A 22,240-nucleotide genomic window follows, 5' to 3' on the forward strand; every position below is an offset into this window, starting at 1 on the left:
TCTTGGTTTCTGTTAGTAAGATTCTTACGTTTCCCGGAAATCTCTGGTATTAATTTTCAAGCTGTCTCTGGCTGGATTTTGATTCTCCTGTGATTCTGTTAGCCCCTGTCAGCACTCCTGGGAATCCAACTCTCTCCTGTGTCCCCTTGGTCAGAGCACTCTCTGCAGGCAAGCACTCCTCTTGCAAGCTAGGTGCCCAGAAGTCTGGAGCTCTGATCCTCCTTCTGAGTCAGAGTCCTCCCTGTAGGCCAAATCTCCCTGCGTGATCCAGAGGACCTGTGATCTCAAGGATCTGTGGTGTGGAGAGTCCTTCTGAGCACTCAGCTGTCTTGGCTGGGGTTCAGAAGAGAGATGGCCACGGTGGCTGAGACCAGAGTAGAACCCTGCCTCTGGGTGCACAGTGTTCCTTTGTCCCTGTTCCTGCTGGCACAAGCCCCTGCTGGATTCTCTGGAGTTGATTGTGTTCCACTCACCATGATCCCAAGGACCTGTGGTGTTGAGAGTCCTCCTGAGAGCTCAGCTACCTCTGCTCGGGTTCAGAAGAGAGATGGTGTGTGTGGTCCTGACAGGACTGGAACCCCACCTCTGGGCGGGCAGTGTTCCTTTGTCCCTGTTCCTGCTGGCACAAGCCCCTGCTGGATTCTCTGGAGTTGATAGTGTTCCACTCACCCATGATCCGGAGGACCTTGATCCCAAAGATAGTCCTCTGGAGAGTCCTCTGGAGTGTTCAGCTGCCTCTGCTGCGGTTCAGAAGAGAGATGGTGGGAGTCGGAATGGTGAATTTCTTACATTAATATTCACTTAGCCATTCATTAATTCTCTCAACAAACATTTTTATATGGTTGCAAGAAACTAAGAAAATTACTACAAAAATATTTAGAAAGAAGAAGCTTAGTGCTTTAATATTTCTAAGTGGTAGTTTAAATGAAAAAAAATATGGTTCATTATTGAAAAAGCTATTATAGTCAAGCTTAATATACTCAGACTCCAAAGCAAAAAGATGATTTTAGACACCTCAAGGTTCCTCAGACAAAGAATATCTGAAATAAGAGTTTGTATACTTAAAATGGTTTAGAGTATCATGCTTCTAGTTAAAAGCTCGCTATAATGTTTAAGGTGGAGTGTGATTACCAGGGAAGTCAGGAAACTTTAATAATATCCACAAATACATATTTAGTAAAACACATACATTGAAATAAATGCTGCATAAGCTAATGTGTATTGGAGTGTACTAGAACAGTAATTCTCAAGCTTCGTATTACTTCAGCATTTTAATACAGTCCCATATTATGTGGTGATCCTCACAATAAAAATTTTCATTACAACTGCAATTTTGCTACTATTATTAATCATAATGTAAATATCTAATATGCAAAATATCTGTTGTGACCTAGGAAGGGGTCATGACCTACAGGACTAGAACTGTTGTTATAGAAGGAAGCAATACAATATCAAAAAGGGCTTGTGACAACAGGAGCAAGGACATAGGAGCATTGGAGGACCTGTGACCTGGGTTCCTTCTGATCAATGTTGGTCTCACACACACCAGAGAGCCCCACTGTCCCCAGAGGAGAAACCACTTCCAGTCACTGTAACACACCCAGGATCTTAGGATTCCAGGATCCCAGAAAAACAGGATCTTGGTCAAACAAGGATCTCAAATTCTCAGAGGAAGTTTGAGTGTCATGAACACCCAGAATCTCAGGTTCACAGGAGCCCATAATCACAGGATCACAGCGAAAGAAGGACTCTGAGGATTCCTTGAATCAACCAGGATTATAGGAAGAACAGGCTCCAATCACATATATTGAGGGCAGCAACCACTTGAGATAATCACATGGCAGAAGGCAAGCATAAGAAAAGAAGCAACAGAAAACAAGGTTACTTGGCAGCATCAGAACCAAACCCTCCCACCATAGCAAGTCCTGGATTCACCATCACACCAGAAAAGCAAGACATGGATCTAAAGTCACTTCTCATGATGATGATGGAGAACTTTAAGAAGGAAATAAATAATTCCCTTAAAGAAATACAGGAAANCACAGGTAAACAGCTAGAAGCCCTTAAAGAGGAAATACAAAAATCCCTTAAAAAGTTACAGGAAAACACTAGCAAACAGATGAAAGAATTGAATAAAAACATCCAGGATCTAAAAATGGAATTAGAAACAATAAAGAAATCACAAAGGGAACAACTCTGGAGATAAAAATCCTAGGAAAGAAATCAGGAACCATAGATTTGAGCATCAGCAACAGAATACAAGATAAGGAAGAGAGAATCTCAGGTGTAGAAGATCAGAAGATTCCATAGGGAATGTGGACAAAACAACCAAAGAAAATGAAAAATGCAAAAAAAAAAAAAAAAAAAATCCTTACTCAAAATATCCAGGAAATCAAGTCAATAATGACAAGACCAAACCTAAGGATAATAGGTACAGATGAGAATGAAGATTTTCAACTTCAAAGGCCAGTAAATATCCTCAACAAAATTATAGAACAAAATTTTCCTAACCTAAAGAATGAGATGCCCATGAACTTAAGAGGAGCCTACAGAGCACCAAATAGAATGGACCAGAAAAGAAATTCCTCCCAACACATAATAATCAGAACAACAAATTCACCCAAAAGGAGGAGATGGCAGGAAATAATCAAATAATAATAATAATAATTTTCAGGGATGAAATCAACCAAGTAGGAAAAAAAAAAAAGGACTATACAAATAACCAAACCAGGAGCTGTTTTTCTGAGAAAATCAATAAGATAGATAAATGCTTAGCCAGACTAAATAGAGGGCACAGGTACATCACTAATTAACAAAATTTGAAATGAAAAGTGAAATATAACAACATAGCAAGAGGAAATTCAAAGCATCATCAAATCCTTCTACAATAGGTTATACTCAACAAAACTGGAAAACCTGGGTGAAATGGACAATTTTCAAGAGAGATACCAGGTACCAAAGTTAAATCCAGATCTAATTAATTATCTCAATAGTTCCATATCCCCTAAAGAAATATAAGCAGTCATTAATAGCCTCCAAACCAAAGAAAAGTCAAGTATGAGAGGGGTTTAGTGCAGATTTCTATGAGACTGTCAAAGAAGACCTAATTCCAATACTCCTCCAAATATTCGACAAAATAGAAACAGAAGGTACTCTACCCAATTCATTATATGAAGCCAAAATTATTCTGATACCAAAACCACATAAAGATCCAACAAAGAAAGAGAACTTCAGACCAAATTCTCTTATGAATATCGATGCAACAATACTCAATAAAATTCTTGCAAACTGAATCCAAGAACAAATCAAAATGATNATCCATCATGATCAAGAAGGCTTCATCCCAGGGATGCAGGGATGGTTTAATATAAGGAAATCCATCAATGTAATCAACTACATAAACAAACTCAAAGACAAAAACCACATAATCATTTCCTTACATTCTGAGAAATATTTCACAATATCCTACACCCATTCATGATAAAAGACTTCGAAAGATAAGGAATTGAATGCCCATACATAAACAAAATAAAAGCAATATACAGCCAACCAGTAGCCAAAATCAAAGTAAATTTAGAGAAACTTGAAGCAATCCCACTAAAATCAGGGACTAGTTAGGGCTGCCCACTTTCTCCCTACATATTCAGCATATTATTTGAAGTCCTAGTCAGAGCAATTAGACAACAGAGATCAAGGGAATACCAATTGGAAAAAAAAGAAAGTCAAAATATCACTATTTACAGATGATATGTTAGTATAATAAGTGACTCTAAAAATCTGACAAGAGTACACCTTAACCTGATAAACAGCTTCAGTGCAGTAGCTGTATATAAAATTAACTCAAAGAAATCAATGACCTTTCCCTACACATAGGATAAATGAGCTGAGAAAGAAATTAGGGAAGCAACGCCATTCACAATAGTCACAAATAATATAAAATATCTTGGTGTGACTGTAACTAAGGAAGTGAAAGATCTGTATGATAAGAACTTCAAGTCTCTGAAGAAAGAAATTGAAAATCTCAGAAGAAGGGTAGATCTCCCATGCTCATGGATTGGCAGGATCAATGTAGTAAAAATGGCTATCCTGCTGAAAGATTCAATGCAATCCCCATTAAATTCCAACTCAATTCTTCACTGAGTTAGGAAGGGAAATTTGCAAATTCATCTGGAATAACAAAAAAACTTAGGATAGCAAAAACAATTCTCAACAATAAAAGAACCTCTGGTTGAATCATCATGCCTGACCTCAAGGTGTACTAAAGAGCTATTGTGATAAAAACTGTATGGTACTTGTACAGTGACAGACTGGTAGGTCAATGGAATAGAATTGAAGACCCAGAAATGAACCCATACACCTGTGGTCACTTGATCTTTGATAAGGGAGATAAAACCATCCAGTGGAAAAAAGACAGCATTTTCAACAAATGGTCCTGACACAACTGGTGGTTATCATACAGAAGAATGTGAATTGATCTATTCTTATCTCCTTGTACAAAGCTCAAGGCTAAGTGGATCAAGGAACTCCACATAAAATCGAAGGACTCTGAAACTTACAGAGGAGAAAGTATGGAAAAGCCTCAGAGATATGGGCACAGGCGAAATATTCCTGAACCGAACACCAATGGCTTGTGCTGTAAGATCGAGAATTGACAAATGGGACCTCATAAAATTACAAAGCTTCTGTACTGCAAATGACACTGCAAATAAGAGAAAAAGCTTACCCACAGTTTGGAAAATGATCTTTACCAATCCTAAGTCTGACAGTGGACTAATATTCAATGTATACAAAGAACTCAAGAAGCTGGACTTGAGAAAATCAAACAACCCTATTAAAAAATGGGATACAGAGCTAAACAAAGAATTCTCTACTGAGGAATACTGAATGGCTGATAAGCACCTGAAAAAATGTTGGACATCCTTAATCATCAGGGAAATGCAAATCAAAACAACCCTTAGGTTCCACCTCACACCAGTGAGGCTGGTTCAAAAATTCAGAATGAATGGCTAAGTTCAGAAATTCAGATGACAGCAGATACTGGCAAGGATGTGGAGAAAGAGGAAAACTTCTCCATTGCTGGTGGAATTGTAAGCTGATACAATCAATCTGGAAATTAGTTTGGTGGTTCCTCAGAAAATTGGACATAGTACTACCGGAGGATCCAACAATACCTCTCCTGGACATATTCCCAGAAGATGTTCCAACTGGTNATAAGGACACATGCTCCACTGTTCATAAAGCCTTATTTATAATAACCAGAACCTGAAAAGAATCCAGATATCCCTCAACAGAAAAATTAATACATAAAATGTGGTATATTTACACAATGGTGTACTAATCAGCTATTAAAAACAATGAATTTATGAAATTCTTAGGCAAATGGATGTATCTGGAGGATATCATCCTGAGGGAAGTAACCCAAGCACAAAAGAACACACATGATATGCACTCACTGATAAGTGGATAGTAGCCCAGAATCTTAGAATACCCAGGATACAATTTGCAAAACACATGAAACTCAAGAAGAAGGAAGACCAAAGTGTGGACAGAATGGGGAACAAAATACCCATGGAAGGAGTTATAGAAACAAAGTATGGAGTAGAGCCTGAAGGAACGACCATCCAGAGACTGCCCCACTTGGGGATCCACCCCATAAACAACCACCAAACTTAGATACTAGGCAGATGACAACAAAAGTCTATTGACAGGAGTCTGATATAGCTGTCTCCTGCGAGGCTCTGCTGTTGCCTGGCAAAAACTGAAGTGGATGCTCACAGTCATCCATTGGATGGAGCACAGTCTCCAATGAATTATTCAGAGAAATACCCAAGGAGCTGAAGAGGACTGAAGCCTCACAGAAGGAACATCCATATGAACTAACTAGTAACCCTAGAACTCCTTAGAACTATATCACCAATCAAAGAAAACACATGGTGGAACTTGTGTATATGCTATATATGTACAGAGGAGGCCCTTGGACCTGTGAAGGCTCTATGCCCCAGTATAGGGGAATGCCAGGACCAGGAATGGGAGTGGGTAGTTTGGGGAGCAGGTGGGGGGAGAGGGCCTATGGGATTTTTGGAGGGGAAACTAGGAAAGGGGAGAACATTGGAAATGGAAATAAAGAAAATATCTAATAAAAATAAGAAAGAAAAGTGTTATTCTTCATTCTGAACGTAATTCTTTGAGCTTCGTTTCATCTCAGACATCCTTGGGCTGATCCTGTCATACAACCAACACCTCCCTGCCAAAGTCCCTTCAGGAACTAAGCTTCACCAAATTATATATTGGTTTTTCAACTTCATTACACTGATATGTATATATTTCATTGTTCTACTGGTTTAGGACTCTCTGCTAGGATGATTACTCATTTTTGTATGCTATTATCCACATGGAGGATTATCCATGAAAGGGCAGATCTCATCACCACAAACTCTTTCTCTGTCTTTTGCTTCTTGTTCACAGTAAGTTCCACACCCTACTACTAGAAGAGTAAATAAAATAAACATTAATATATATAAATTGTGATTTTTGTTAAGTTTCTATTCATAATTTTCTGTTTAACTATTTAAGATGTAAACATAAATTCCACTGTAAAAATTATTCAATGCAGCAATTCCTTTATGTTCAATATAATGACTGTACTTAAAAACTAAAATTTCATGAAAGTTGAAACATATTTTTATTAAAAAAAACAGAGTGAAAGAATAAATTTTAATTACCTAGTTGTTTTAGTTGTTTTAACATTTTGTAATGAAGAGAGAAAGTAAATAAGTTAGAAAATTTGAAATGATAAAGAGATTATATTGTGTTCTAAGAATCAGTGTATCCAAAATTGATTATTAATATCTTGAATAATAAAAATATATAGGAATAAATAAACATATAAGGCTTTAAAACAAAGAAACTAAATATACTTTCCAAACTTCTACAACATATTTATGAATTTTAAGATAGCTTCAAAAGGAATCACCATGAAGTTGAAAAATGCTGAGAAGTCACATAATGGGGGTACCTATTTTAACTTTTCCATAAATATTTACATTTGTCCCTGTGATGGCTAGTTTAAGGTAATCATAGATGACTTTAGGGATTCAATATTATTAGAATCTACTGTCATCCCTGTCTACTTTTGTTATGATTAACATATCTATACAATTCTCTAAATTGGTCTCCAGCCAAAAATAGAAAGAATTCCCTAAATCTCCAATAAAGTAATTTATCTCATCTCAATACTGGGGCAGATATTCAGACATTCAGACAAATGCACACCACAGTTCCATCTAAGACATGATTATACATGACCTCTATATGAGCACAAATTTAACACTTCCTCTCTCTCTGGGAAACTAGTCCAGACAGATTTGTTTATACCTTATCTCAGTTCTCATTCCAAATTTAGATGGGGAATCCCATTACTTTAATCTTGGTTAGATGGCTGGAGGACAAAGGATGTGTAACAGGGAACTCTGACCTAAATATTCTTGAGTGAATGTTGTTTTAATAATTAGTAAACTGTTTTGGTTGGAATGACATGCCAGACATGATGACTTGCTCATTTACCCAGATCTACAGAAGCAGAGACATTTACTTAGCAAGAATTTTAGCTTAATTAGTGACCTTGAGGCAATCAGAGAAGCCCTATATCCAAGGAGGTAAAAGTTAATGAAGATGACACCTGAAGTTATCCTGTGGATACCACAAGATTGGCCACATATTCACACACACACACACACACACACACACACACACACACACAAGCATGCATGTGCACACACACAAGCACATACACCCTCACATGTCCATGTGAACACACACATACTACACAAACTTCGTCCCATACAAATGCATGAATATGAACACACATTACTATCATTGCCTTAATTCCTTTATTACTGACTATTCTTGTCTCTTAATAGAATATTAAACCCTCTATAGTTTGTCCCGCGCTAATTATCTCGCCAGCAAGAAACGACGCGGCACACAAACAGGANCCTTCTGTAGCAGGCTTTAATGCATCTTGAGAGGGAGAGCATAAGCTTCACAATGCGGAGACCCTGAGAACAAAGACTGCCTCCCTTATATAGGAGGTTTACTCCGCCTCGGACATGGCAGCCCTTGATAGGCCAGATCCGGGTCGCCCGAGGTGGCGTAGAAAGCGAGCACTTTGGCACAGAGAGCAGGAAAACACTAGCGCATGCGCAATGGGGTTGCATGTCAGCTTTGCAGCAGATGTCGGCGCCATCTGGTGATGGTGATATGTGAGGCGGCGCCCCACAATAGTTCACAGATATTATCTTTCAAAGTCTTGCTTGGTAGATGGAGTCATAAGATTTACAAATATGTTTTCAATAATGTTGATTAAAAAGCTGTCTAAAAAAATAACATATAAAGTGTTGGACAAAATGCTGTCTTGGAAATCAATATCATCCTGAAAAGTGTATTTCGATTCTTGAATGCACTATCATCACTTATTAATCTTCATGTCTCAAATTTTGGGGGATATTTGACTCTACTTCTCATTCTTTGTTTATATGGAATCTAATGTTTTCTTATTTCACTTTGCTTCCTGAGTTATTGTTGTCATTGTTATTTTTGTTCAGGCACCCCTTAAACAACTGAGTGTAGCAATAATACTCTTAGATATGGGCCACAGTGCCTGGATTTTCTTTTGAATCCTTATTTGCACATCAGTGTTCTTAGCTACCCAGACTTATTCTCGATTATCTAAAACTTTCAGTTTTCAACCAAGGAACTGTTCTGTGTATCATTTTATTGAACTACAATAGAACATTTAACTTTCAATAAACAATTATCTAAAATTGGGTATGCAAGAGCCTTCTTCTTTCATCATCCAATGGGAGAAAGAAATAGGACAGGAGAAACTGAGAGGGAACACAGCATGACTTTATGTAATAATGAAACACCTACCAATAGGTAAGCTCTTAATACTGTAATAATGACAGATTTCACTGTGTGTCTTTTTAGGTCATAGAACCACATTTTCAGGATATCATCTAACAATTCTCTGATTTAGTTGAAATCAAGTCTTTCTTAGGATTAGGCCATTCATATTCCTTAGATTAAGCTCATCCCTTCCAGATATACCATCCTCCTCATTTTCATTGATAATCAATTATTGCAATTTCTCAAATGTATCTGTTTTGTCTGCCAGTACACTGGCAGTTCATTCAGTTTCACCTACATAAAGAAGATAGATTCCCGGATGGGGTAGTCTCTGGATAGTCTATCCTTTTATCTTAGCTCTAAATTTTGTCTCTGAACCTATATCCTTTCATGGGTATTTTGTTCCTTATTCTAAGGAGGAATGAAGTATCCACACGATGGTCACCTTTCTTTGTTTTCTTGTGTTTCGCAAGATGTATCTTGGGTATGCTAAGTTTCTGGACCCAGATACTAATGCACATGCCAGCAAGATACTGATGAAGGGACCCTGATATAGCAGCCTCTTGTGAGGTTATGCCAGTGCCTGGCAAACACAGAAATGGACGCTCACAGTCAGCTATTGGATGGAACACAGGGCCCTCAGTAGAGGAGCTAGAGAAAGTACCCAAGGTGTTGTAGGGGGCTGCAACCCTGTAGGTGCAACAACAATATGAACTAACCAGTACCCCCTGAGCTCGAGTCTCTAGCTGCATATGTAGCAGAAGATGGCCTAATCGGCTATCACTGCGAAGAGAGGCCCCTTGGTCTTGTAAACTTTATATGACCCAGCACAGGGGAAGGCCAGGGCCAAGTAGTGTGAGTAGGTGGGTAGGGGAGCAGGGGCGGGGCGGGTATAGGGAACTTTTGGGATAACATTTGAAATGTAAATAAATGAAATAATAAATAAATATATAAATAAATAAATAAAAAGAAGATAGATAGGCTGTGATTTGAAATATTCTTGAGAATAGTCACATGGCAACACAGGGGACCTAAGTGTTAGACATGGATCTATATAAAGCTATAACACTAAGCTTAATCAAAACTTGATTTACTGTAGCATGCTGGAATGGAATATGCCAGTGCTCAGTGTTAGATTAATATATAACTAATTTCAATCCTACTTATGACTACCAAGAATTACATGTGTCTTGGGTTCCCACTCAATTTCCTCTTCTTTTACTGGTCCCCTCATAGGGTATGACTCTTCCTCTGCATATCCACACATCAAGCAGCAGGAGCAGCATTAATTATTATCCTATTAGTTTACAGTGAGTGAGCCATTTCTCCAGTGGTACTGAAACAGGCCCTTTATTGCCAGGACCCTTCACACACTAAGTGTGCCAGCTTAAGCCATTAGAATCAGCCTGCTGGGAAATCATCAGATACATAATAAGAATTGTACATACTGCACTTTTATTTTACTTTTATGAATGTTTTGCCAAGAAAGAAATGCTGAAGTTCATGAAATTGAACACTTAACATCTCATGACAGTCTAAGGGCACCTCACCAGCAAAGGCTTCATTTTTGCTAATTATGCTGACCACTTAACACATCTTTGAGAACTCGTAAACTCATATATTTTCACCAGCACACATTTTTATCCCAATTACTTTTCCTCCAGTTTTGATAAAAGCATCTAACTTACTTCATTTTCCAAATTTCTGAATCCAAAGCCCTACTCTCCAATCACAAACATGTTCTTGATTTGAATGAATGCTCACACAGCATAAAAAGTATTTACATAAAGCCCATCAAAACCCAGTCTCTGAATTCATCCATGTGACTGATTCTTTCATGTCCTTCCTATTCTCTAGAAAAGTCTTCAATATTTTATCATCATTACTACTGTTCAGATATTATCATATCAAGGTGCTACCCACCTATATTTCATGTATGCATACCATGAGTTAGTATTGAAAATATGACTCTAGGTCCTACATACGGATTGTCATGAGGAGGTGGTTTTGTCTGTGTTTATTTTTCCATGGTAGATGTATGTGTCTACTGGGTTTCTTTCCTTTGCTTTTCAGTTCAAACTCTACTCAGTGAAACACTGAGAAGTGCTATGACTATGCTGCTAATTGACACAATTGGTAATTATCATCATGTTTGTGACACTCTACACATTTGTTTCTATCCTACCATAGGACTAGGATAGTACATCCCTAGATACTCTCCTTATTGTCTGTTTTTGTCTCTTAGGTGAATTTATGGAAGATTTCTAAGTTTACCTTTGAGAATTCAGGAAACACTTAAATATGATATTGGTTTAGAATTTGGTTATAAAATAATTATTTAAATTTTAAGTTATTTAAAATTTAATTTTAATGTAATAATTATCTTAAAGAGAATAAATTTATATATTTATTTTCATAGATTTCATATATGTTATTTTCATATATTAAAATGTATGAAGATACTAAAATTTAAAGCCTCTTAATTTCTATGGAATTTGGCATTATGATTTTGAAAATATTGACTTTCCCTATGAGCTTAGAATGTTAGTCTGGGACCTATAGAAAAACAAAATTAAAAGAATGAATATTTATTACACTGGCTAAAATTATGTAGTTTTGATAGCCTAATAATGCTTATCTTTAAAATGTATGGGCTGAGAACGTTGTAACTGCTTTTTCTATGAGCCTGGATTACATCTGAGTAGAAAGATGAGGATCCAGTGCTATTGTTGGAGAGCCACTAGCCTTTGTCTGTGTTGGAAAGCTAAAGAAGTGTGGTTCTGATGTCAGTAAGAAATGCAGCAATATTAACAGCATTGCCAAGGTTATTCATGATCTCACCAACATGAGTCAAGCATAATAAGTGAATTAACCAGCAAAATTTGAAGGCAAGAAGGGAAAAAAAACTTTTTTTCCACTGACCCTCTTATATCTAAACCTTTCCCATCTTCATTAAATTTAGCTACATAAGTTAACATAGTATACTCCGAAACTTAGGTGATTCTACATCAAGTCAAATTCACCATCAGAAAAACCATCACAGCACAGATAACCTACTCCTTGTCTCTATTCACTCATACTATATTTGCTTTTCTGCCATAGGCAAACTTTTCTCTATGTGGACTGCATTGTACATATTCTACTTATCCATGTCCTTGTTTAAAGTATTTGTGGAGGAAATGAAACATGTAAAGTAGTTACTAATATTGACTAATATTAATAGTCAATTAATAGTAGGCTATCTTAGTTGGAAACCAAACCTGGTATTTTTTATTCATTCATATTTTCTTATTTATTTATTTATTTATTTATTTATTTATTTATTTATTTATTTTAAATTTATATGTACCTATACGGGTGTGTCTGCATGAGTTTCTGTGCACCCTGTATTGTTTGTGGTGTTTGTGTTGGCCAGAAGGGGTATTAGAGCCCTTCACATGAGAATTAAAGGCAGGTGTGAACAACCTAGTATAGATGATGCAATTCAAACCCAGTTCTTTTGCAAAAGCAGTAAGTGTTCTACTGATGCTTTATCTCTCAAGCCATTCAATACCATTTTTGTATTACCTCAAGGCATAAAAGTTATATGACATCCAAGTTTGAACAGATACTATTATTTCCTATTGCACTGAAAAGCTGGCTGAACCTCAACCTTAAATGTAGTTTCTACCTGAGCCCATGAAACAATTAAGAGAAATGTCCTGTGTGTGTGTGTGTGGGGGGGGGGGGTGAGTAAGATTATTAGAGGTCAAAGGTTATCTGCCACTGCAAACACGTTGCCTGGAATCCTGAGCTCATGAATGGTGTGTTGTCTGCTTAATTCTACTGCCTCACATAATTGCCTTTGATGCTATACATTTTGAAACACTTTAAAGACCACACAAGCAGTTAATGGAATTACATTACTGTCACTTCTTGGGGGGAGAGAATAAATTAGCGTGCCGCATTGGTATTGCTCTGCATGTCTTAATTGGTAACTATTTGGAGGTCAATGCCTGGTTGGACATTACATCATCTTTCCCCATCCATCCACATCTATGGTAAAGCCACGGTAAAGCTTGCACTTGTGTTTGGTGTGGAATATAGATGACGTCTTTACCTATCTACAGCTCTGGTGTACTTCTGCAGCTGTGATGTTTTTAGGAACTGCTTGGTTTGTTGATTTCTTCACTACCTGGTTTTTAGGTGACCTTTAGACTTAGGAAATCTTACCTAAAAATCAAGTGGTCTGCATTTAAAGTTACACGGTCTCTTTGCATCACTTACCTCTACTTGAATATGTGTTACTACACAAATAGGCAAAGCATTTCTTTACTATGATGTGAGTTTGAACTATGAAGGCTCTTGGCATTCCTTTGTAGATAGGAAGCTCCTGGTCTGCAAGCTTTTCACATGTGTCAGTCATGAGTGGAAGCAAACATCTGTTTGGTTTATGAAATACTTGAATGAAGAACACAGTTCCATATTCAATCCTGTGTGCCATAATAAAATATTAAAAAATCAAAACAATGTAGTTTCTACACACACACACACACACACACACACACACACACANANATATATATATATATATATATATATATATATATATATATGATATTTGCCTTGTATTTTCTCATTCTCCTTTCTATCAAGGACAAATCACTCCTTTTTAAGCAATGCTTTAGTCTGCGAAGATTAAAGACAGAATAGTCTCTGAAACACTATTTTTTTTTGGGGGGGGTGTTCAAGACAGGGTTTCTCTGTGTAGCCATGGCTGTCCTGGAACACACTTTGTAGATCAGGCTGGCCTTAAACTCAGAAATCTGCCTGCCTCTGCCTCCCAAGTTCTGGGATTAAAGGTATGCACCACCACACCCGGCCTGAAACACTTTTTTTTTTTTCACAATTTTTATTAGGTATCTACTACATTTACATTTCAAATGCTATCCCCAAAGTCCCCTATACCCTCCCCCTCTGCACTCCTACCCACACATTCCCCCTTCTTGGCCCTGGTGTTACTCTGTATTGGGGCATATAAAGTTTGCAAGACCAAGGGGCCTCTCTTCCCAATGATGGCTGACTAGGCCATCTTCTGTTACTTACGCTGCTAGATTCACGATCTCTGGGCGTACTGGTTAGTTCATATTGTTGTTCCACTGATAGGGCTGCAGACCCCTTCAACTCCTTGGGTACTTTCTCTAGCTCCTCTATTGGGGGACCTGTGTTCCATCTGATAGCTAAATGTGAGCATCCACTTCTGTGTTTGCCAGGCACTGGCATAGCCTCACAAGAGACAGCCCAGAAACTTAGAATAACCAAGATACAATTTGTTAAAGAAATGAAACTCAAGAAGAACGAAGACCAAATTGTGAACACTTTGCCTCTTCTTAGAATTGGGAACAAAATTCCCATGGAAGGAGTTACAGAGACATAGTTTGGAGCTAAGACAAAAGGATGGACTATCCAGAAACTGCCCCACCCAGGGGTCCATCCCATAATCAGCCACCAAACACAGACACTATTGCATACACCAGCAAGATTTTGCTGAAAGGAGCCTGAACCACTTTTTTACCAGTTACCTCCTTTGACCTTCACGAGTATTCATGCCATGCAGAGCTTCTCTACAGTCTTGAAGTGTTTCAATGTTTCCCTATGCTAAGACCATGACTCAGTCTACCTATTCTCTGTTTTCTCTCAGATACATATAAACTCAATTAGATAAAAAAATAAATATATTTTAAATGGCAAATATCATTATAAGCAAAATATTCCTGGTAGGCTGTTCTAAGGTAGCTGTGGTAGAGTCATTATTGGTTTCAGGGATGGCCACAACATGGAGTGAGGTGGGTTTGGTTGAGAAAGATTCAGTGTCCTGGAGGACTTCTTAAACCTTTGATGGAATGAATGGGGGGAAGAAAAAACTGCGAGGAACTAGAAAAAAGGATAAATGCAAACAATGGCAGGGATTCACAAACTAGTTACAACTGGGTGCAGAGACCCCATAGAGCTTCACTGACTGCCACATTTATTTGCTTTATATTTATCATTCAAGACTTATTTTGTTTCCCACAACATTATTGTTATACTTGTGTATTTTTATTTTTATCATTTATAAAGAAATATTAAACCATGTTACATGATAGCTTAATTGGTTTCTTTTTACCTGGTTGTCTTTAAAAGAAGATATTTGCTTAAAATTAAACAGTAGAAATTCCTTGTAAACACTCATAGCATCATGTGTACAACCAAGATGTTCTCTAATAACAATATCCATAGTTGTGACACATTGAAACAAAAGGAAAATGTTTATTTAGAAAATAAAACAATTATTGTGTCTCAAGAAAACTGACTCCTTTTGTTTCTGTACCTGGAAGGAAAAAACACCTATGCCTCATTTTTATTTTCTTGCTCTTTTCTTTCTCTGTCATTTAGGGAAAGTATTGTTTTGGGAAAACTGCACTTTTCATAAGAGCTGCAAGATTAAGAATTTGAAAGGTAAGAGATCAGAATTTTCATGGAAAAATGGCTAGACAGAACTTTTCAAACATCCTTTCCATCATCTAACTTCATGCCTGAATCCTATTGCAGTTGTAAACACTTCTCAAAGTGTAGACCTGTCAGGGAGAAATCACCCCAGCTCATCTACTCAAGGGGTCTCAGATCTCCGAATCAAAGAGGAAGACATGATGGTAGAAGCCTAAGAAGAGCCAGATAAGGAGAGCAAAATAATCATCTGTCCCAGAAAATATGGCCCACACATGGCCCAGCATAAGTAGAAAGGGCAGAATTAATCCAACTGAAGAGTCACTGTGGTGATAGTGAGTGTCAACTACCTCCTGAGGTCACAAACCACCTGAGCTACCTGACCACACAAAATTGAAAGGCAATAGAGAGTCACATTTCAAGTGTCTCTGCTTGATCAATATTTTTTGAAATGCTGCTGTGAGAGGGTTTGTTAATGAAGAAATGTCTTAGCCATTTGTTTTTTACAACATGTTTTAGCCAGAGCTCATCCAGTCAACGCAATTCTTTCAAAACTGTAGCTAAGTGGCCATTCTCTCTTAATAGTGTCCCATACAGAATGGTGATGGTTCCCATCACATTCCACTTTGATGAAGGATATTGTGAAATGTCAATCCAAGTGATGTGTGTGTCTCAGTTTAGGGTTATTGTATACATTTCTCACAAGGGATGATGACATGCCCCAAACATAGAGGATCACTGGTTTACTTTTGTGTGTCGTGTATTGTGTCTGCCACAAAAAATAATTGTGAAACATATATGTCTATTCTGAGTTTTTAATTCCAATAAGTGATGTTCTTAAACTTAAACATAGGAGGGTCCTGTTCAGAGTAACTGCTGAATAAGTATAACAGTAGGACATCTAACACTATTGCCAAATACCTTTATAATCTCTGTTACTATATTCTACTCCATGGTTTGAGAAATAGACTTAATCTCCATATAAGCAAATACTCCAGTATAACAAGGTTACTTTGAGGGTTATTACTTTATTGTTTCAGGAAGATGGTGTTTTTCTTTTCTTCTTTTTTCTCTTTTTCTTTCTCTTTTCTCTGAGGGATGGTTGATCCTGAGCATATGGGGAGCAAGCTGGTACCAAATCTTTCCAAATCTACCACATTTCTTTGCCTCCAATTCTTATGTGTCCAAGGACAGGGAACCAAAGATGTTTTTCAACTTGGTTATTTTCTACAGGTTATTTTAGGGCATAAGTTACATTATTCATAAATCCACAGCTCTCAGTTTCTTTGTTTGTAAGTCACATGGCTAGCTGGGTGATCCCTCTAGCACATGTCCACGAATATGCATGATTAAAAAACCTGCATAGTAGATATATTAATTTGATAAATTTAGAAATCCTAGTGTCCTTTATCACATTACATTTTATAGCCTGATTGTCTTCATTTACTACAGAATCTGTTAATTTCTTAAATAAAATTTAACTTGTGCTTGGATGAAACATTGTTTCCAAAGTGTAACATTTCCAAAATGAACAGGATACATTCCTCTTCTCACATCCCATTAGAGTAAAAAATACTGCAATGTCAAATTTTCAATGCAGAATACAGGACACTTGCTTTTACAGACCTCTATTTTCCAGTTCCCCAAAGCCTGAAATATACATTGACACCTATTGTTGAATTGAAGTCATTACAATGATAGGATTTTTGGAGTACTAATTCTGAACAAACTGTGAAAGAGAAGAGCTGTGCACATTTAGTTTCATCAGAAGCATCAACCAAAATTAAGGATGGAAATTGAGACTAAAATGTGGTTTTAAGTCCATTTGCAAAGTATACAGAGAATCTCTTGCAGTATTTGGAAGAATTACCTATAAATGAAAAAGCCTATGACCATCTGAGGCAGGATTAGAAGGTATCCAACAGAGACAGAGGGGGGCAGATTATGGGAGGAGATGGGAATGGAAAGGAGATTATCCTGAGAACTTTGTGGAAGACAGACACAGAATCCTGAGGAGAGGTATGACTTAGACTTGTTTAAATGAGTTGAGTTTGTATCTTGTTGGGGAGCAGAAAAAAAAAAAAAAAAAAAAACCAGAAGCTATGGGTTTAGACATTTATTCATAATATTCAGTCTTAGAACTGATATTTTGTGAACTTGATCAAGGGTAGAAGAGCTCCTAAATACATGTGGTGCCCAATATGGGATATAAAATGCAAGTTAGAAGAAAAGATTCAGGCATCAGGCCAAAAGTTCTTAGAAACATGAGCTAGACCAGAAGTCAGGCAGTGGCACTCTAGCCATACAGGGATGCGACCCTTAACTAAAGAAAGCAGGTAAACTGTGGAGTGGTCTAGTGGAGCTCCTTCTGAGATCCTTCTGTGCAAGGTCAGCAGCTGGCTACTGGATAGTTTTACAAAAGCTGTGAACAGGTGGCTCAATGGGGAAGTGCAAGAGATACATGTCAGACTCTCTGGTTCACATTTTTGAACTCATGTGGGCAGTGTCTACAGTTTCCTGGGCCACTCAATGCAGATGGCTGCCAGATACCCCAGAGAAGTTGGTGAGCAGCTCATCATCACTCCATCTCAGTTCGGTGGTGGAAGGAAGTTTGGAACTTTAAGGATTGTCCTATGTGGCAGAGAATGGATGCATGCAAGATCTGCTGGCAACAAAAGCCAGGTCCAGACTGAAAAGCCTCAAATTTCAGAACTGGTAAGGTATTAAAATTAAAAACAGTAAGAGAGAAAAGAAACTGGGTCTAAATAAATCAGAGAAAATATATGGTAAAATGAAGTCCTTAGGGATAAAGTTAATAAATTCAAAGACATAAGGAGCATAACAATGATAAACACAATGGCAGTCAGATTTTAGACTGCAATTTTGAATGGTTTAATGATAGAAGCAAAAGAGAAAGAGATAAATGACATAATTGGAATTATATATTACCAATTATGATCACTATTGCATTAGTAATCCTTATGAAAAATCTTGATATCCATAATGGCTTTTTTGCCTTCTCAAGGAAAGATGCTCTAAAGAGACAATAAAAGAGAAAAATTAAAAAATGGAGGAAAACCCTAGAAAAATAAACAAGTTTATTAATAAGAATGAGTAAAACACAAAGATCATAGAAATATATGAATGGGTCAAAAATGAAAAGTAGAGACAAATATTAGAAGAAAAATTAGAAACATTTATAAGTAAGAATGAATAAGATAATAAGATTACAGATGTTTTTAAAAAAGAAAAAAGATAAAAATTGGAGACAAGGCTTGGAAGAAAAAATTAAAAGATAAAAATAAAGTTGAGGGACATAGTGAGAGAAAGGAAGGTAAACCTACAGCTCCACCTTGTAGCAAGTCTGCAAAAAGGCAGTCTGTATCTGTTAAAATTCCTATAAATATGTTCCCTGCTTTGGTAAGGGAATTAGGAGATGAAAGATATTGACAGGGTTCTCAGTGTAGGTGGCAACCTATAGCAAAAGGTTTCAAAAGATTTAAGGAAGTAGTAATGAACTGTGGCTTACATTCAGCATATATCAAATACTGGGCCATGTGGAAGTCATACTATTCCAAAAGATAGGGTACATTTGATGAAAGCCATTTTAGATCCTGACCATCAATGGCAATGACTACCATGGTGAAAATGTGAGGCTACAATCATAGAGCAAGGAAACAGGACTAAAGACATTGTTTTTAATTATCAGATACTAGGTCAAAGACTATATTGTGAATTGAGAGAACAGATTGCCTTTGATGATGTCCTAGAAAAATGTTGTATAACAGTCTTGAATATTTGGGACAAGGTTAAACAACAGGGACCAGTTGAATCATTAATATAGATAATCTAGACTTTAGATGAATGTTTCACAGAATTTTTCCAAAGATTCACGGCAGCTCTGAATAGATCAATATCAGAACCAACTACTAGAGAAAATTTAATATTAATTTAAATTTAAATATAAATTTAAATATGCTAATACTGAATTAAAAAAGGCTATTTGACCTTTACAATGCAGACCTTTAACTCTTTATTAAAAGTAATGTAGATAAAATTTTAATGGTCACAATTCAATTATGTTTGGACAAACAATTAGAGAAGATATAAAAACACAAAATACCCATTGTTGTGACTGTGAAAGATCAAGTTATTCTCTAAAGGTCTGCAGACAAATGTCCCTAGGGATAAATCCTTCTCTAGTAATAGTAATTTAGGGAGAAATCTATTTGTAAAATGTAGAAGATATGGAAGGAATGTACATGGGTCTTATGAATGCAGGTCATTCAAAGATATTTGAAGCAATTCTTTAATGATGAAAACTGACTAAAGGACTCAAATCCCAACAAAACTAACATGAGTCATTTGTATACTATTCACCAAGAACAAATTATTCTAAAAAACAACTAGGAAAATCAGTTTCCAGTAGGACAAACTGTGCTGCTCAAATCTTAAATGAATAATTTAACAGAGATAAAGTTGATTCCATGGTTGACAAATGTTTATGAGCTGAACATTGTAAATGTAAGTTTATTTTGGTAAAAGAAAGAAACTATTTATTGGAATTAAATGGAGAACTGTAGAGAGAATTTCTTGCACTGTATGGATCTGTAAATAAAAATCCTACGGCCAATGAGCTGAGGCAGGATTAGAGGGTGGAACATAAGGTAGAGAGAGGTGGGGGGATTCTGGGAGAAAGACAGGCACTGGAAGGAGATTCATCCAGGAACTTTAAGGAAGGTTACATAAAACTGGGGAAAGGTAACTAAATATGTGGCATGACTTAAGACTAGTTTAAATGGGTTAAGTCATGAGCTAATCATACAACAGAGACAAAGATGTAGACCTAGGCATTTATGCATAATATTCAGTCTCAAAGTTGTTATTTCATAAGTTTTGGTGCAGACGAAAAAGCCCACAGTTATAGTAAAGCCATCTTCATTACAAGCTAATTCAGAACCAATATAGAATGTTCATCCTAATTCATTCAACCAAAGAGAGTATTTCATGATCACCCCACTATCTAGAGAGATATGCATGCATGATGATTTTAGAAAGCATGGTCAATTTTTCACGAAAATATGTAAGGATATGTGGGAGCAAACATTGTGGTCTAAGATAAAAAATAGGTGGTAACTGATGAGGGAATATTAAAATGAGGGAATTCATTAAAATTCAATATTTAAAAGCCACTTAATTTGAGAGTGGGATCATTTTTGATGCAAGTAATAAGTGTGAGTATTTTCAGTACAGTCATGAGGAATATGCTTTGTTGTAGCAGAGGAGACAATGGTGATGGTGGTGAGACATTAAGTGATGAAAAGAGAAATGAAGGGAAGAGAGTCCCCAGGTCAATGACAAGGAATTCTTTTTCTCCCTAAGGTTAACAGCTGAAGATGGTTATCACTCTCATGACTTCTGTCATAATAGATTGCATTCACTCTTTAACATTATACATATAGAATGTTATGTAAAACACACTTCTCTCTCTCTCTCTCTCTCTCTCTCTCTCTCTCTCTCTCTCTCTCTCTCTGTCCCTCTCTCTCTCTCTCCCCCTCTCCCTCTCTAGTCTATTTTAAATATTAAATAAAATTCTCATCATTGTTCCTGACATAATTTGCTTATTTATACTCTGATATTATTATAGAATTATTAGAATTACTATATTCTTAATTTTGAACATTTCTCTGTGTGTGAGTACACATGCCAAACTGTGTGCATATGTATGTAAAGACCATAAGTCAATATTGAGTGTCTTCCTCAAGTAAATTTTTAAACTCCAGATTTTATTGCCCTCCTTGTTCACCCATCAACTGTTCTACATCTCATATCTCCTCTCCACTCCCCCACCCCCGGCTCCATGAGGGATGACCACACCAACACCACCAGCCCTCTAAACTTACTGGGGCCTCTAGTCTCTTGAGGGTTAGGTACATCTTCTCTGAGTAAACCCAGACCTGTCAGTCCTCTGTTGTATATGTGTTGGGGGCTTTATATTAGCTTGCTGATGTATGTGGCTTGGTTGGTATTCCAGTATCTGAGAGATATCAGGGGTCCAGGTAATTGAGACTTCTGGTCCTCCTACACGATCGAAATTTTCATTGAAGCTGGAGCCCACTGAGTATATTCCTATAGCAAGTGAGCATTCTTTAGAGATTCTTTGTCCTTTTACCCACAGCTCTTGGTTTACAGAAGCTTATTACTCATCGCACTTAGATTGGTGCCTTGGATTCAACTTTCTTCTTCATGCATGTGCAGCAGGCACTCTACTGATAAACTGAGCCAACTTTCTGTCTCTACCATCAAACTGTTAGTCAGTATTGATGAAAAATTTTGTATCATATTTACTACTAGTTCTTGGTTATAATAATTAATATTGTCATCCATACTACTGTAAATATTTTGGCAGCTGCCTATCCATTTTTCCTAGATATATACCTAAAAAAGAAAATAAAATATGGGTATACATTTAGATTTAGAGATAATTGTAAATTCTACACAACAGTCATATTGAATTATTCTATACCAGTCATTCCATAGAATTGCTTTGTATCTTTACCAAAATTTATACCTTTATTATGCTCATTTTAAACAGTCTCTTTGGAAGTTGTATGCTCTATTTCATTAACTTCTGTCTCTCTGATACCAATGAAAACATTCTTTGTAAATGTGCTTTCAAGTATTTTAACTTTTCTACTGTATTTTCTGTTTCTTTTATTTATTGGGATATTAGTGTTCAGTATAAATTCTAAACATGTGTATTTTTGCAACATAAGAATTACAGATATATTCGGAGTCCATCCCATCATCAGCCACCAAACCTAGATACTAATGCTCATGCTCATGCCGGCAAGATACTGCTGAAGGG

The 22,240-nt window shown here is 36.8% G+C and overlaps 1 non-coding gene across 1 annotated transcript; it reads right to left on the minus strand.

Moving 5' to 3' along the window:
* Positions 1–16,461: 16,461 nt before the first annotated feature.
* Positions 16,462–16,593, minus strand: LOC115063903. The gene has a single exon (XR_003843771.1). It is a non-coding gene; the product is annotated as a small nucleolar RNA SNORA38 (small nucleolar RNA).
* Between the last annotated feature and the right edge of the window lie 5,647 nt (positions 16,594–22,240).

Source organism: Mus pahari, chromosome 4 (genome assembly GCF_900095145.1).
Source record: "Mus pahari chromosome 4, PAHARI_EIJ_v1.1, whole genome shotgun sequence".
Classification (NCBI taxonomy): domain Eukaryota; kingdom Metazoa; phylum Chordata; class Mammalia; order Rodentia; family Muridae; genus Mus; species Mus pahari.